The sequence below is a fragment of the Callithrix jacchus genome, chromosome 3, assembly GCF_049354715.1.
Source record: "Callithrix jacchus isolate 240 chromosome 3, calJac240_pri, whole genome shotgun sequence".
Classification (NCBI taxonomy): domain Eukaryota; kingdom Metazoa; phylum Chordata; class Mammalia; order Primates; family Cebidae; genus Callithrix; species Callithrix jacchus.
The window spans coordinates 107,097,800-107,110,780 of NC_133504.1; the positions used below are offsets into that span (position 1 = coordinate 107,097,800).

Here is a 12,981-nt window from a genome sequence, read left to right on the forward strand (position 1 = left end):
TAGACCAGATAACAGAGTCCTCTGAGTTGAAGTGACTTTTTAAAACAAAAGATAAATAGAAGTTAGCCAGTATATAACAGCCATTAAAAAAAAATGACATCATATATTTTGAGGAACCGGATGGAGCTGGACACAATTATTCTTAGCAAACTAACACAGGAACAGAAAAGCATATACCATATGTTCTCACTTATAAGTTGGAGCTAAATGATGAGAGCTCATGGACACACAGAGGGGAACAACACATACTAGATCTTATCAGAGAGTTGAGGGTGGAAGAAAGGAGAAGATCAGGAAAAATAACTAAGGCGTACTAGGCTTAATATCTGGGTGATGAAATAATCTCAATCACAAACCCCCATGACACATGGGTATATGGTATATGTTTACCTATATAACAAACCTGCACATGTACCCATAAACTTAAAAGTTAAATTAAAAAAAGAAGTTAGCCTGTATAGACTAAAAGAGAATTCCACATAAAGTAAACAATATATATTTAACCCTGAGTAAAAGAAAGAACTATGTATTGAGAACTGGAAGGCTAGTGTGGGCAGAGAGAAAAAGAGAACTAATCTGAGACGGGTGAAAAGGAGAGGGTAAAGGAAGCAGACCATTTAATCCCTAAATTACCTGTTAATCATTTTTAACTTGGCTTTAAGAGACATGGTTTGAAAAGATTTAATTTTTGAAATCTCTGAGTTATGAGTCTGGATTGCAGGAGGGAGATGAATAAATGCGGAATGCCATTTTGGAGGCTACTGCGATCAGCTGGGAATTTGGCAAGGTGGTGTGGTGACAATACACCATAGAGAACCTGAGGGAGAGACTTGGTATCACCACTCAGTCCTTTGTTTCAGGAATAAATAATTAGTGGATGGTAGAACAATTTACTGAGATAGATAACACTTAAGGAAAAACAGGTTTTATAAAAATGTCCTTGTCAAATTGCTTTTTCTTTTATGTTTCGTTTGACACTTAATAATTGTATGCATTCCCCTAAATGTCTATTTAAGCTGGAGGCCAGGAAATTCACAATTAGCCATGATACAGTTTGTGATGTATATGAGACATTTAAAGACAGGAGATGAGTAGAATGTGGAACACAGTATTGGAAGGTCTGGTTTGGAGATATAAACCGCTTAAGATAGGGTTTTTGAATCTACAAATTCAGCTATTCCTTTGGTGAACACCATCGGCTTGGAACTAGTAGTCAGTAGATTGCATCTAGAATCTGCTAGAGTTTTCTCCAGGTCCACCACATCGTGTGTGTGTGTGTGTGTGTGTGTGTGTGTGTGTGTGGTCAAATATAAATACTATAAAATTTATAATTTTCAAAATTTTTCAGTATGCAGTTTGGTAGCTTCAGATCATTCACACTATTGTGCAACCATCACTACCATCCATCTCCAGAACTTTTTAATCTTCTCAAACTTAAACTCCATACCCATTAAACATCATTTCCTATTGCTCAGCAACACACCCGCCCCTGAAAACCACCATTTTACTGTCCAGTAAGTGGAATAAAAATATCTGTCCTTTTGTGACTGGTTTATTTCATCTAGCAAAATGTCGACACTGCCTTTGCAAAGATTAGGACAGTGAGAAAAGTCTAGCATGGCTGACTCCATCTTGCTTCTAGCCTCATGGACTGGCTATCCTCGCTCATTCCTGGATGTAGGCCAAGCGAACCATGGGAGGAATTTAGTTTATAGTTTAACTTTGAAGCAAGGTTGATAATGATCCCTCCCTTAAACTGAAGCCCTCCTTGTCAGGACTGAAATCACCTTTGTAAGAATAATAAAACACAAAATTAGCATTATGGGAGGGGCTAGAATGCTACTAAAATGTAGGCATGGGTAATAGATAACCAGCACTGTTTCAAAGATTGCTCTTCTGTAATCCCAATCTACTTGGGGGTCATGTGGGCAGAGGTCATAAGATTTGTTACTTCCCCACTTGCTCCTATAGATAACATCACTACTTTAGAACTTAATATTCATCTTTTGAGATGTTTTCCAGGCTTTTGCATTCTGGCAACTAACAGACTCCACTTGGACCCCTGACTCATGACTCAACCAATTCTTTGGCCTCCACCCAGAGGCTGAATCAATTCATTAAAACTGTTTTCCATACCTCTATGATTTCACCCCCAACCAATCAGCAATATCCCTTCCCTCGCCTGCTTTCCAACAAATTATCCATAAACATCCTAGCCTCTGAGTTCTTGGAGAGACTGATTTGAGCAATTACTCTTGTCCTACTGCTTGGCTAGTCCTGCAACTAATAAACTCCTTTTCCACTGCAGCATCACTTAGAGAATTGGTTATATCTGTGCAGTGGGTAAGATGAAACCATCAGGTAAGTAGAATGTCTTCATGCCATATTGTAGCATGTGCCACTATTTATTTCTTTTTCAGGGCTGATTAATATCCCATTGTATTTATATATGATAATGGACACTCAGTTTGCTACTATTTTTTGACTATTGTGAACGATACTGCTCTGAAAGCAGATGTATAAATACCAGTTTGAATCTTGCTTTCAGTTATTTTGGTTATATAATCAGAAGCAGAATTGCTGGATCAAATGTTATTCTATGTTCAATTTTTTGAAAAATCACTATACTGTTTTCCACAGCAATTCCACTACGTTTCCACACTTTTAAAAAGGGGGTTTCATATATCATTCAATTATTTGATAAAATTCTTTACTGATTATGGACTGAAATTTAAATCCTGCAGCTTACCAACAAATGCCCCCTTGAGCTTAAGGCAGTGCAAGAAACAGCATATGGTTCATTTTTACATATAATTTCCATGAATTTTTAATTTCAAATACAGTGAAACCTTATTAAACTTATTCTACAAATGTTATGATAAACATAGTCATTTGATTTTATGTGAATAAACAGTTTACATTTATCATTTTCTCAATTTAAATAACTTAGATGTAATATTTTACACTTGACAATTTTCTGCTCTCAGATTAACATATGTACCTTAAAGGGTATTTTTAATATGTTTTTTGAAAAATCTTGCTATTACTATGAGATAATAATGCTGCACACAATAATTAGAAATACTAGTTTGCAACAGAATGCACACTAACATTTACAACTTTTAAATACCATCATTACTGATATCAAACTATATTGCCATCTTAATAAGTTTTTATTGTTTTTTATGTTTTAATTTTGAGTAGGATCAAGGATTAATGATTGATATCTATGAATTTAATGTGCCCAGTTATATCACTGAGCCTTGAAATTCAAATAATGAGTTACTTTCATGCCAGCTAAATATCTGATCTATGAAATCTATACAACAGCTATTTTAACAGCAGTATTCTTCCTACTGGCACAAATGATCGTAGATATACAAAATATGTAGAAGAGAAAATTATGACTAAAATTCTATAAAGAAGTTCATAATCTAAATTTCTGTTAATCTACCTTTTTTCCTTAATATCTTTTCAAGTTGAGTATCTGTCATTTAAAATCTAAAACAATACTGATTAATAGGAAATACATTTGAGTGCCCCTGACCTTAAAAGTTAAGTAAGTTCTTCTGGCACTAAGAGTCATCCACCATGTTATTGGAGGAAAGATGGCATAGTAGAAATAGAGTCAAATGTTCTTTTTAGGAGTGCAATACAGATCAATCTTCATGAATTGTTCTGTTGACTCCACCAAGTTTCTGAAGAGGATTAGTTAGAAAGCAGCATGCTCAATAACATCTGGCAATGCATATAGTTTGCTTTTTCTTATATTTTTAAGATATTTTTCTCTCAATTCACTCTCTGCCATGCACTGAGTAGTTACAGAATACTCTCCTGGGCTTCTAGGTCATCAAAAGACATTTAGAGCTTGTTCAGCCTTGTTAAGAGAATAAAATCTACAAAAGATGTAATATACTGTTGTATTATTCCCAGTTCTATCATGATACAACTAAGTGAAATAAACTATGTCCAGTTTTTTTTCTGGGAGTATTAAGTAACTTCTAATAATTTCTTTTCTCCTCCAGGTCTACTACAGGTAGGAATGAAAGTGTGATCAGTTCATTGTAACAAGTCTTTTCTTATTTATTTTCTTTCTAAAATAAGGATAAGAATTTTTATTTGTGGCACATTAATATTATAACCATAAAACTTAATCAAGTATTCAATTTTAAATTTAAATGATAACCATTTATTATGCAAAAAATTTTTAACTGCTAGGTAATTAATGATGTGAAATATATGGAAACTCTATTGAATTTGAATCATAAAATTTCTGCCTCTAATATCAGCAAGCTGCTTCCCATTATATTTTTCTGACATCATAATTTTTTGAAAATAAATTCTCATTCATTTTAAAAATACTTTCTACTTTGTTTTTTATTCCATTTAAATGGTAAAGCATGTATGCACATTTCAATATAATACAACAATTGTCTTAATTTTTTTAGATAAAGAGTATATTTCTCTTAAAATTAGTGAATTTCAAATGGTAAAATAGAATATAAAAAATATTATGCCTCTAGCATTACTACATGATCCCATTCAGAGTGAGTGATCATCAGGTCCATGAAATTAATTTCATAGTTATTTATAATATAATAGAAATATTACTCAGGTCAAAGGAGTATAAACATACACTTCAGTGTTTATTATATGTCTAATATTGACTTGTGGCATTCACATATTTAATTCTTGACGTTATTTAATCTAGTTTATGAAAGGATAGGATGAGAAACATAAATCATAACAAAAAATGATGTGTTATTGGGAGGAAAAATGTATACATTTATATCTGGAATAGGACAGATTTTAGTTCAGGAGACATCAGAGTTTATAGCTTGATATAAACATAATAGAACAACTTCTACATCACAAAAATGTTTAACAATAAAAAATTATAAATGTATTAATAATTCTTATTGTTCATTTTATCAAGTGTCTTGAAATTATGTAATACAAATAAATGTTCAAATAGTAACTTAGAATGTAAAAGTAAGAGATTACAGTACGCAGAAAATATTTATTTTAAATATTCCATTTTAAAGAGAAATAAGTAAAGAATGACTTAGACATTTAGATTATAAAGGAGTTGATGATTTTGTTTTGTGTATTTTATTTATTTATATTCACTCCATTATACGGCATAACTGTTTATTTGAACTCTAAGATGACAAATCCTAGACATTTTAGAACTTCACTAATTTATTTACATCCCACATAAAGACCACAATTTAATTCAACTTAGTAAAGTATAATGAACTACTTGACACTCCAAATAGTCCTATGTAAACAATTTTACATAAAGAAGTGCCACATAACATTTCACAGGCTATGTAGAAATTTGGCACCACTCTAATTTTTCAGAATCTCAAAAGTGCAACATTCACTTTGTAAAAAAAATTTGAACATTCTTATACAGACTAAAGACATAACTATCATAAATTAAATGTAACACATAAACAAACGTGTTTGTAAACAAAAAAATACATATTTTTGCTATAATAATAATAAAAATAATAAAATGCAATTGACCTGGATATGAACAGATTATCTGTATTGGAAAAGAAGTTAAAGATCATTTGGTCCTATTACCTCTATAATGCTTTAATTCATTGACACTATTACTACAAGATAGTGACATAAAATTGCCTGTCATAGGCTAGGCGTGGTGGCTCACACCTGTAATGCCAACACTTTGGGATGCCAAGGCCGATGGATCACCTGAGGTCAAGAGTTCAAGACCAGGCTGGCCAACATTATAAAACCTCATCTCCACCAAAAATACAAAATCAGCTGGGCATGGTGGCTCATACCAGTGATCCCAGCTACTTTACTTGATAGGCTGAGACAGGAGAATCCCTTGAACCTGGGAGGCAGAGGTTGCAGTAAGCTGAGACTGGGCCACTGCCTTCCAGCCTGGACAATGAAAGTAAAATGCCACCCGCCCAAAAAAAAAAAATTGTCAGTCACAAGAAGCTCACTACATCCATTAGTTGTTATAAAATCCATCCTCATACTATAATCTAGCTTTGTACATATCTTTCTTGTATCTCTTCATTATGCCTTTTAGATCCACACAGTACCATGCAAATGTTATTATTTCTGGTCTCAAATTACAAAGAAAATACTATATGGAATTCTGAAAAAACACTCAATTTATCTAAACTCTTTTAATAATGATATATTTTGGTAACTGTACTATAATATCTAAACATACATATGACACTTTTTCAATGGATATATTGGTTGAGGAAAACATCTGGTTATATATTTCATCTTATGCTAGTACTCTAAGCTCATATGTGCCTCTTTATTCCTGAAAAAAATGTGTAATTTTAGATTTATTGACATGAACTTAATAAAAGTTATTTTCCAAAGCAATGTAATAAACAAAAAGAAAGAAACTAACAAAAAAAGTCTTAAGAAATAGCTAGTAAAATGAATGATGACACTAATTAGAACAGAAGCATGAAAAAAGTTTTCTTTTCCTCCTGGCTCATTTGAAAAAAAAAAAACATACACATAATGAAGAGGTACAGATTGTGATAATCAACAGTGAAGAATTTTCTTATTTATATTCTTGTATTATGTTGACTTGCAAATGCTAATCACCTTTAGCATTATTGGCTTATAATGATATTCATTTTTTTTGTTTGCAAAAGCATACAAAAAGAACTGCATATGACAAAAAGAATGATTACATAGTGTGTCAGATTCTAAATTTAGTAATTAAAGTAATTTAAAAGAAAGTACAGGATAGGCACGGTGGCCAGCCTTACCAATATGGTGAAACCCTGTCTCTACTAAAAATACAAAAATGACCTGAGCATGGTGGCACGTGCCTGTAATCCCAGCTACACAGGAGGCTGAGGCAAGAGAATTGCTTGAACCTGGGAGGTAGAGGTTGCAGTGAGCCGAGATCATGCCACTGTACTCTAGTGCGGGTGATAGAGCAAGACTCCATCTCAAAAACAAAAACAAAACAAAAAAAAAAAGAAACTACAAGTTTGCTGTGGATTCTTCTAGATAGTGTTCAATGTTATTTACCTACAAATATATCTCTATAGAAAATATATGGTATTCTTTTGTAAATGTGTTTTTTTAAAACATAAATGGTACTGTATTGTGCTTAGTCTGCAATTATTTTTAAACTGAATCTAATACATTGGAGCTCTTTCTGTGACACACCCATGCAAAAAAAAAAGAAAGTACAATTTATTCTTATTTTAAATGGTCATCTTGGATACGTTACTTAAAAATGGCACATGGAGATGTGTCATTGTTGTTTGACCTGTAACTTGGGGACAATAACAACATATAATCTTGTTGCAAAGATTAAAAGAATAAATGTTTGCAAAGCTTAGAATACGGCATGGCGCCTAATATGAACTATGTAAGTGTTACTGAATAAACAAACCTATTATTTTAAAGAATAGATTTAAACAATAGATTACAACCCAAATTCAACACATAATTTTTCTTACAACGTTAAATGTCATCCTATGGACAAAAGATTTAAAAAAGAAAATGATAGAAATACCTGTCCTCAAAAAATACCTGTCTTTAATATTTGGTGAGAGACAGTGAAGAATATAGGCTATTGTAATTCTAATAAGTACTATAATATAGGTGCTCAAATATTATAGAAACACACAGGAATCAATCTGTCTACAAGTACTTAGATTTTTCTATTAATCAGGGGATTAATGAGATTCTTTTAAATAATTAAAAATATTAATGAATGTTTATTTTAGATACCCATATAAAGCAAAGAAGGAAGATATGCTACGTCACATTTTACAATAGGCATTCTTAGACTTTTGCTCATTAGAATTTACTGTGTTGTTAATGTTTGTTTCACAGTTAAGACAATTAGCAGGCAGCAAAACATAGAGCTTTTCCAGGGCTGGCAGTCAGGTTTCTATACTTCAAATTTTCAGATTTTTCTTTTCAATACTGATGACAAAATTACTCTTTGAATTCACTGTGATACTTTCAATATTAGTTATTCAAAGCTAAATAGGTTAATATTATAATACTAACAGTAAATATGCTTTAATCAAATCTAATTGTTTTAATTAGATAATGTTGGACAACTATCATGGTTAGTTCTACCTTCTAAATAAAAGAAAATGTGCTTTACCTCAAAAGTAAATAAAAACCAATTCTCATGTATTTTTGAGTAGCTACTAGTTATTGTTATTCTAAATAAAATAGAAGATAAAAGACAAACCAGGAAACATCTGTTGTAAAAGGACTTAATCTACTAGGTGAAAAAAAAGATAATACTTCTTCTTAAAATTGGTCAAATAATCACGTATTCCGAGTAGACAAATTTGAGGAAACATCTAAAAGCATAAATGCCATAGAACATTATATATTCTTACAGATCCAAACCCTTATTCTTATGCCCAACTTCCTCATGCAAGAGATATTAAATCTATTGCTTTTTATTATGTTTCTTCTTGGTGCCAAGAATTATTTTACCTGCTTTACTTTGAAAATTGAATACTTTTAAAATGACCTTACAAAACCGGTGCTCTTGTTTTTATTATATATGAGAATACTTGATTTCAGTAACAACAATAACTGCCCCCATGTTCCATGTCTGTCATCTAACTGCTAAATAGAGACGAGATGTTTCAAATTTCAAAGTTTTTGCTTTTTCTGCTAGTCGGTCTCCCCTTGAAGGGGAAAAGTGGGAAATCAATATTGGGTTATATAGCATTTATTTATAGCATTATTAGAAGACATATGCAAAACCTAAATTACAGAATACATTCAAGTGAAATAATTTATGTACTTGAAAATCAGTTTTTACATGGGATGATGTTAGCAGGGAGAGATGAAAGTTGGCAACATGCCTTTTCTGCATACATAAGAGCCACTTTCACAACAACGGTGATACACCTACAATCTTTTTCAGTTATCTGATAAATCTGCATTTATAGTACACTCTAAAGAGTACAATGATAACTGTACTGCACTGGTTAGCTGAGACACCTCAGTCATCTTATCAGGTTGTCCCAACTTATCTGAATAATAGCATTTGTGTGCTCAATGTTCAAAGAAGGATTGTCAAACTAGATGCAAATATTACAATAGGATTTCTTGCCTTGACAGGGTAACTGCACAAGGGACCAAATATTATGACTCATGAAAGAGCAATAAACAGCAGAGAGATAAAATAACAACACTGTCAATCAAGGGCAGCGGTTTATCTGGGGATTTTTAAACATTTTTATTTTTCATATTAAAATCCACTTGTTCTTGACATTTGGAAAACTTCTTTAGTGTGTGTGTGTGTGTGTGTGTGTATATATATATATATCAGTGAATAATGAGCTCATATCTGTCCTAAAGGTTGAAGAGAGATCATAAAAATACAGAAGGTTGTGGGAATCAGTCCTTTCACAAGGTACCACTGATATACTTGACAAAACATCTAGCCTCTTGCCTTTCCACCAGGACTTTTTCCTCCACATCCAGGGCCTGGCAGTCAGAAAGGTAAATGCCCTTGCTGACCCTCTAAGCTCTGTCCACCACTACCAGTGATCAACTGTACCTCTGCAGCCCATGGGCTGTGGATTATGGGTTGTACACTCAGTGGTGAGGACCCAGGGCCATTTGAGCAGTGAATTCTAGACATAGGGAGTGGTGAAGGCATAGTTCCTAGTGGATAGGGACCGTTGGCTTTCCAGAAACACATCTTATGGAAGGCGGAGCAGCTGGAGAAGGGATGTGACATAGTTCTCTCACATGCAGAGCCCGAGGCAAGAATCCTGCGTGCCCATATCTAAAGGCAATGGTACAAAGGGATAAATCCAGGTTATGTGAGGCCTAAAGTTTACAAAATCTGGAGGAATCTCAAAACACACACACACACACACACACACAAGAAAAGAAGGAAAAATTTCCAGGATCACTGAAATCGATGCTGTGTAAGGCTGACCCCTGAAGATTAAGCCTCTTCAGTGGTACAGTCAATGTATTCCTACTACCAGAGTGAAAGGTGAGAAGAGTGATACTTGGCCAGAGTAGCTTTAAGGAGATTTAATTGGTTTTAGGAACTAGCAAACGGGCCCACTAGTGATCTTTTCAAAGGTCTCCTTCTGGCCCAGTATTCTGTAGTTCCCTAGTCATGGGTGTATGAGAGTCCTTTGCTTCTCTTTATGGGGTCTCCTCTTCCTCCAGATAATTCACAAAAACCCTGCAGCCTCCCTGACCAGCTCTAGAGTCCTAGATGGTGCTGCTTTCACAGTTGTCCAGTCATTTTTCATCCTTTGGGTTTTCTGGCCAGTCTGCTTAAGTTTCTCAGGCATAAATCTACATCTGTTCCTTGTGATTCCAACTGCAGAGGACACATTTGAAGCACTGAATGATTCTTCTGAAAATCCCCTATAGACTTGAGGTTAGAAAGTTTCTCCACCCAACCCTAACTTTCTCCAAAAGCTGAGGAAGAGACACACATTTAGGCATCAGTTTTTACCATGGAAATTGTATCTCCTCACTGATATCCTCCAATAGCTGTTTCCACCCTTGAATTGACCAAAATCATGAAACACTTGCTGTTTCTTTTGAATGCCTACATGAGGAAGAAGGCTGTTTCCTAATCATAGTATTTTCCTGATATTTATCTTATCCATGCCTCAGTATCACATTTTTTTAAATGGAAGAATATTAAGGCACCATGTAATGAAGGGTAAATGAAGGAAAATTGTTAACAAAGAATCTTAAGAATTTACAGAGGAAGCTAAGTGGAAATTACTTATATTTTAGGCAATTTCAGTGAGAGTCAGTGACAATGATTCAGAAAGGAATTTTATGCAAAATGCATTTATATATGTCTGTGTGTGTGTGCATGTTATACTTATAGTTCAATTAATATAATACTCAACATAAATTAAGAATATCATGACTCTCCATTCATTAAACTATTACTAATTCAGGATAACATGTTAGAATTTTTACAATGTTATATATTTATCATAATTACATTTAGCAATAAAGATGATTTCTTATTTTCATCCTTATTGCAAATACTTAGCAAGGTATTGTAAGTTATTAGTTTAATAACTATATTATACTTGTCAAAGTTCATAAATATATTGACACAGTTCTCTTTTCACATTTCCCCATCTACAATCTTAGCACCCTTGTCCAAGCTACTATCAGCAGTCACCTAAATGTTCTCATTGCAGTCAGTCAATTTGTCCTCCATTTACAAATGTGCTGATATATATTTAACTAGCTCTCCAGAGGAGGAGGAAAGTCCTCATGTGTAGAATTTGCCAGTGCTATGATGTAAATACAACCACTTTGGCTGATTTCAAACTTTCATCGTGAAATCACTGAATGTAGAGCTGGGGAGAAATGCTAACAAATAGGCTGTCCTATTCACCATTTCACCACTGCCCCAACCACACCTAATTTGTTCTCTATAACAAATTAAGAGAAAGCTCTCAAAACGCAAATCTGACCATGTTGCTTGGCCCTGCTAACATGTTTTGGCTTCCTTTTCCTCCCACAAACCTTCTTCAACCTCTCCACACTCCCAACCATCACAGAATACTTCAAGAAGCTGGAAGGTTATTTTGTTTTGTTTTTTTTTCAGTTAGTTAACTAATATCCTGTAAATGTTAGCCCAAGAGTCACTTCCTCAGGGACATTTCACCTGCTATGTTAAAATCTCTTACTACAAGTATGTAATGACATACACATCTACATCATAGCCACAGTCACAGCTACAATTTTGCTTTTCTCATTAATATTAACAATTAATGTTTGCTTCCTGGAGTGCACTCTATGTTTCACAAAGGACAGCACCTGCTTTTCAACATGAAATCCCTAGCACTATACACACTGCCAAGAATAAAGCAGGCACTCAAGAATTACCTATTTTTGAATGAATTAACAAATCAATATCTGTCTAAAAGCATAAATAAACATGTTCCCCTGAAGATTCTTAAGGAAAATTGAAGACTAGCTTATAATATTATTCTTTGATGTGTCTCCAATATAAATACAGAGTTTGTGTAACAACTTTAGAAAGACTAAAGAGATGACCTTAGAGGGAGCACTTAACTGTTCCATATCTGTTGAATTAGACTATTCATTCAAATAAACAAAAAAGAGCCAATAGAACTTTAACCTTGTGTGTTAAGTGCCCTCTAAGAATTAAATCGGTTAGTTTTAGACATTCCTTAAAAATAAGACTTTTGTACTAAATGATAGCATCTGTGACCTTTCAGAAGGAGCTTATTGAACCTTCTTGGTGACAAGAAACTGAAGCACTACAAAGAGGTCTTGAAAGTTGGAGTATTTAAGTAATGCTTTAACTATGCAAGGATAAACAATCAAATCCCTTCCTAACATAAGATTTATTTATATAAAGTAATAGAAAAATGTGGAAATGGAAATGGACAAAGAAGTAATAGAGTAATTTTTCTTTTGCCTCTGCATTTCTAACCTTACAATGGCCATAAAAATCCCTTCATTTCAGACATTGAGCTATGGTATGTACAGAATACTTGCATTTCAACAAGCATACTTCTAGCAAAGTATTAATACAAAATATAATGCAAAGCCAATCATGGTTATTATTTCATTCTCTTCAGAGTTTGAGTTTTATGTATATGTTATAAAATGTTCGTTTACATAGAACTAACTTGAGAAATGTAGAGTTTTGAGCAACATGCTGAGTGTAGCTGGATAATTGGGAACATTTTTAACAGGTGGATTTTTATGAATTTATAATTCCCCCCTGTATGTCCATGTGTGTCCATTATTTAGCTCCCAATTATAAGTATGAATATGCGGTATTTGATTTTCTGTTTCTGAGTTAATTCACTTAGGATAATGACCTCCAGCTCCATCCATGTTGCTGAAAGAACATGATTTCACTCTTTTTTTATCTGTACCATATTTTTTTTAATCCAACCATCTGTTGATTGGTACTTAGGCTGATTCCACGACTTGGCT

The 12,981-nt window shown here is 33.5% G+C and overlaps 1 protein-coding gene across 18 annotated transcripts in view; it reads right to left on the reverse strand.

Moving 5' to 3' along the window:
* CCSER1 (coiled-coil serine rich protein 1) overlaps window positions 1–12,981 on the reverse strand; it is a 1,385,530-nt gene that overhangs the window by 1,067,664 nt on the left and 304,885 nt on the right. The gene's annotated exons all lie outside the window — the stretch shown is intronic.